The sequence below is a fragment of the Triturus cristatus genome, chromosome 2_2 (assembly GCF_964204655.1).
Source record: "Triturus cristatus chromosome 2_2, aTriCri1.1, whole genome shotgun sequence".
Lineage (NCBI taxonomy): Eukaryota > Metazoa > Chordata > Amphibia > Caudata > Salamandridae > Triturus > Triturus cristatus.
Window position 1 is genome coordinate 63809688 of NC_140582.1, and position 6000 is coordinate 63815687.

Consider the following 6000-nt stretch of genomic DNA (forward strand, 5'->3'; position numbering starts at 1 on the left):
AGAGCTGTATGGTCCGGATTAACGATTGGATGAGCCTAAACAAGTTGCAGTTGAATGGCAGTAAGACTGAGGTCATCCTTTTCGGAAAAGCTGAGCAGTTCTGGACTCAGGACTGGTGGCCCACGGAGTTGGGCACGTGTCCCTCATCCAAGCTAGCAGTGCGCAACCTGGGTATTACCATCGATGTCCATATTAATCAGGTGCTCGGAGTTTGTTTTGGGATTATGCATAAGCTTCGAAAGATCTTTAAATGGTTACCCATTGAAGCAAGGAAACCGCTGGTCCAGGGACTTATCATTAGTCGCCTTGACTATGGTAACGCCCTGCTTACCGCACTCAATTAAGATCTACTTTCCAAACTTCAAATCCTTCAAAATAGGGCTGCCAGACTTGTTCTTAACCTCCCCTCCCATACTCCATCGGTTCCGACTCTTAAAACTTTGCATTGGCTCTCGGTTCGCCAAAGAGGACGTTTTAAAATCCTAAGCATCACACACAAGATAATGTATGGTACTGGTCCTCATTACTTGGCAAAAAAACTTCAATGGTATGTACCAGGACATTCCCTACGGTCAAGCACAAAACTCCTCCTTGCTCAACCACGCATTAGAACGGTCCGTAACGGTGGCCGATCCTCCTCGTACTTAGCTCCCTTGCTCTGGAACAAACTTCCATCGGAAATGTTATCTATAACAGACCATTCATACTTCCGTAATAGGTTGAAGACCTGGCTTTTTTCACAATACAAGTTCTGTATTGGGTACTTTGGTCACTGTCTGTCTCTTTGTCTTTGGCTGCTAGCGCCTTGAGACCTTTTGGTGATTTGTGCGCTCTATAAAAATGTTTGACATTGACATTGTACAGTGTCAAAGCCAAAATCCGAAACTCCAACGGCGTTTCCTCTGCCATATTCAATAGCAAATCTGCATACTCTCTCAGCGTCTGCCACACTAGAAGGTACCTCAGGAACTGCCCATCGGTCAATTCATATCATGTTTATAGTTCCGCAAATGGCAGCATCCTGCCCTCCACCCAGATTTCCCCCACTTTGGCAAGCCCAGCAGGTCCCACTAGCGGCACACTTCAAGGCTCTTTATCTTATCCAGGAAATCAGATTCACACAGTGGTGTTTCTAGGGTTAGTCTTGTCCCCTGCTCAATCGCCCTAGTGGACGCCCAATACCCTTTGGGGATCACTGCTGTCTGCATCAGGAGTACTCGGGCACCGTCCCAGCTGTACAAAAGGCTGAGGTAGCTCCCTTCACCCATTGCCACCCTGCCAGCCCTCAGTGCTGGCTCCGTTTGGGATGTGAAAGCCAATTTATTTGCTAGCAACAACTGGGTCACCCTGTAATAATACTTAAAATTTAGGAGAGCAACCCCACCATTGTAGGGCTCTCTCGTCAGGGTCAGGTGGTCTATCCGTGGTGCCGCGCCATCTCACAACAAAGTTCATGTTGTGACCTGCACTGCTGTAAAGAATGATCTGGTACCTCTTAGGGTGTGTTTTGGAGCACGTACAGAAATGTTGGGACTGTCATCATCTTGTATTATGTGGCACTGCCTTGGAGGTAGATAGGTAACTTTCTCCAATGGGCCACATCTTTCTCAAATTCCTTGTGTAACGTTCTTAAATTGTGTCTATGGAAGTCCTGTGGGTCAGTAGTGACATATGGACCCAGATATTGGAGCACTTGTGGGGGTTGCACCACAGGGATCTCTCCCTCCTCTAGCCCATTCCACGGAGTAATTGTGTATATCACCAAATAATGCAGTACGATATGGATGCCTGAGTATTTCCCGAAGATAGTAAATATCTCCAGTACTCTGGGAAGGGACCTATCCAGGTTTTCCAGGTAAATAAGGACGTCATCCACATATAGGGATATTATATCTAACCAGTTAGGGGCCCAGTCAATCCCTTTAAGAGTGTGCAAAGAGGAATGGGGATAGTGGACCCCTGTCTAGTTCCCTGACTCAGCTTAAACCTGGCACAGCATGTTCCATTGGCCTTAACTCTAATTACCAGATCAGTGTAGAGTAGTCGCATCCAGGCCGAGACCTCAGGACCAAGCCCCACTTTTTGCAGGATGGCCCGTAGGTAGGACCACTCCAGGGAGTCAAATGACTTTTTGGTGTCAAGTGCAAAAAAAATAGCTGGTTCTTGCAGAGTTTGGCATCTCCCCAGACATCAAAAGAGTCTTCTCAGATTATGACTCATGGCCCTTTGTGGCACAAACCCCGGACTGATCTGGGTCCACTATCTTGTGGTTCGCCAGTTTTTTGGCAAACACTTTGACCTCTGTGATGAGCAGGGAGAATTGGCCTATAAGATGCATAAACATCCCTGGGTTTACCACTGTTGTGGACGATGACTATCGTCGCAGTCCTTAGGTCTTCCTGCAGACTCCCCATCTTTTTGCTTTTTCAAACATCGCTTGCAATGGTTTCTATAAATTCCCCTTCAGGCATTTAAGAGATTCAGGTGGGAACCCGTTCCGTACCGTGGTCTTTCTACTCCTCAGTTGTATAACTGCCACACCCAGCTCTCTCACCTATCTCCTGTACTAGCTGCGCCTTGCCTTCCTCATCTAAAAATGGAGTGGGGACGTAACTAGTAAATCCCAGCATCTCCTCTAGGTTTATCTGCTGCTTACAGCTATAGAGATTCCGGAGATATATTTTGAATGCTTTCGCTATTTCATCTGCAGTGCAGACCACTTCCCCTGTCTCCAGATGGATGTTATGCATCCATCTTTGACCCTCTTTTTTTGCACCTCATCCTCAATCAACTGTCTATAACTCTCTCTAACCAGCTCAATTTGGCCCACCATCGTGAGGTCTGGAGCTTCTATATAATTTGCCTTCAGTCTCCTTAATTTGTTTTCCAAGTCTTCAATTTCTTTATGTCTATTCTGCTTCTTGCCCTGGATGTGCGATATTAGTTGCTCTCTAAAGGTTGATTTATAAGCTTCCCATATTATTATTTCAGGGGTCACAGAGCCTTACTTTTTCTCAAAGAAGATGTCCATGGCTTCAGTGATATAGCATCTTATGTCTAGTGAGATCCCACGGAACTAATTCCCACTCTAGCTTCCATTGCCATGTTTCCTCCCTGCCTGAGATGGTAAGAGTCGTCACACTAGGTGAATAATCGGAGACCCCCCTGGGAGGTACCTTGTATCATGGTAAAAGTCCCCCTGTATGCTGGCAACCAACATATAATCCAGCCTAGACATGGCATGTATTGGCTGCATAAGAGTATTGTCTCGCCGTCGAGTGTCCCTCCTTCCAAATATCCAACAGCCCCATTGCTGTTGTGAAAGTTGCCAGTCTGTTGTCTTCCCTACTCATACGAAAACTGCCAGTGACCCTGCCTATGTAGCAGTTCGTCATGTTAAAATCCCCCTCACACCCATCAGTAGTGGGGTAACGGTTGCCTGCGTAATCCACGCCCTCAAAACCTCCAGTTTGGCTGCCTGTAGCACCAGGGAGAGATACCATGATGCCACTGTCAGAATGTATCCGTTCCACTTTCCTTGAATAGTGGCGTAGAAACCACCCCAGTCTGTCCAGGATCTGGTGATTGTTAGTGGAAGGTGCGGCAGACTAGGGTCTCAACCCCTCTGGACCCAGTGGAGGAGCCAGAGTGCACCAGAACCTTCCATTTCCCTCCACTCTGGAGCCCACAGTTATTTCCCTCTAGGTCAGTCTCCTGCGGGGGTATGAGGTAAGGGTTTTGTCTCACAAGGTAATCTGACACCAGCCCTCTCTTCAGTTGACTATTCAACCAATGCACATTCCACGACTAGAGGGAGCAAGCCCGTCTCAACTGCCTGTCCCATGTCATTGTGGTTTGTTCTACGTTTCCCTGAGGTGTACCTGTACGTTTGTATCATTACGTGAGCTCCAACAACTGCCTGTTTTGATAGTACCCCATGCTATACCCTCCCCCCAAAGAGTCTCCCCACCACCTCTGGCTGCAAGTTTTGAACTACTCGCCCCTAACTGCCTGAGGCACCTGACGCCCCTCCCTCGAAACCATCAACCCTGTGTTGAGTCCTGTTAGTTTGTTACCATATGACATCAATCAAAGTGTGCAACTGATCTGGGACTCAATGAGGAGCGCGTACAGTCTGATGGCCCCGACCGAACGCCCCCACTAGTAGTGGAACCACATCGTCATCTCTTTCTCAGTCAATACATCGCAATGCGCCCTCACTACCTGTTGCAGGAGGAGACACCCTTCCCATCACCGCCCACTGCTTCCAGTGTGGCTGATGTCTCCTCCAACATCTGGTCAGGGTTCATCTCGGGAAGGTCCCGCGGCTCCCTCCCTATTTTCCCACCGCCGCCGATCTCCTGCTGTCCTGGAATCCCACAAGGTTATTTCCACTTTCTCCCCTGTCTTTATTGGTCCTGTCAGTCTGTGTTCCTGCACTTCCCCTTCCTTTTCTTCTGAAACCGACAGCACTGGGACATTTTGTGGAAGCCGCCCCTCTCAGCCTTGAACATTGATAATAATATGCTGAAGGGCTGCAATTCCCCAAAGAGACATTGAGGGCGATGCAAAATCTATTTACCAACAACTGGATAAAATCTGCATTGTAAGAGAAACTCATTCAACTGTTCATCTCCCTCTACATTCTGGGATCTGTTTGGCTGCACTTGTCCTGAGAACACTGTAGCCCAGATTTCCTAAGGGTTTGTGTTGGCGCGAGCCTGATGTTTACTGGAAGCTGTGATTTACTTTCCAGTGCAAATCTTGTTTTGTGCTGAGGAGTGCCCATTTCACAGCACCACATCCACTATCTATCACTTCGAGGCATGGGAGCATCACTGGACGCAGATTAACACAAACACCCAAAGGTTTTGACGCAAAGCCTTATCAACTAAGGTAGCCTGATCTGAATTTGCATGAAAAACTAATATGTAGTTAAAGCAGGCGCAAATAAGGTGGGATGCATTGATTTCCCCTTGAACATAATGCATTCCACGTGTGCTGCAGTGTACACCACACATCCAATGTCTCTAACCCTTCTATAGATGTCTACTTATAAGTATGGAGGCATTCACTTCCAGTGCAAATCCATGCAGAACAGTATACACTCTTTTCTGTGTCATGGCACAATGCAGTATGTCGTGCAAGGCAGCCTGATTGCGCACCAGTGATGCTGATGGATGACACCAGCAACAAGACAATCTTTGTAGAGATGATACTGGGAGGCATATTTACAAAGGCATTGCAGCACAGGAATGTCACCTTTAACGATGATTCTGTGGTGCAATGCCCTGCTCCATATTTACAAAGTGGCGTAAAGCCACTTTTTGTGGCTTAACGCTGCTTTGTAAATATGACACCCAAGGTCCAGTCAATGGGTGTTGTTGTAGGCTTTCCACCGCAACACCCATTGCTTTTTGACCCTGCCCCACATTTACAAGGATCTTCAAATCTGGGGCAGCACAAGTGTTAGAATGGCGATAATAGGAGAAATACTTTTATTTCTCCTCTTTTTTGCTTTTTCTATGTGTGTTGCATTCTGCAGCACACATACAAAGAGCAAAACGCCATGAATGATGGTTTATGTGCAGGAAGGTGTACCTTCCCGTAAATAAACCATCATTTAATAATGATGATTTGCTACTTCTATGTGTTCTACAATCTAACAAATCACCATTATTGATTGTTCCAGCTGGGAACCCGATGATGAAGCATGCCACCAACTAGGTAGGTGGGTGAGGGTTCTTACAAATCCATTGGATTTTGTGTTCCCGTGCATAGCACTGAGTCGTCTGAGCAAAAGGATTCATTAGTGGGTCTGTCTACGTTGTTGTATTGACCTTGTTTATATAACCATGAATTTCAACAGTGGACAACAAAGTCCTTGATAAGTTGTCCTGGTTTGTGCCTTTGCTGTATACATCATATTGGGAGGAGTTGTGGCCTAATGGTCAGTGCTGCTGACTTTGGGAATGGGGAACCAGGTTCAGGACCTGCCCC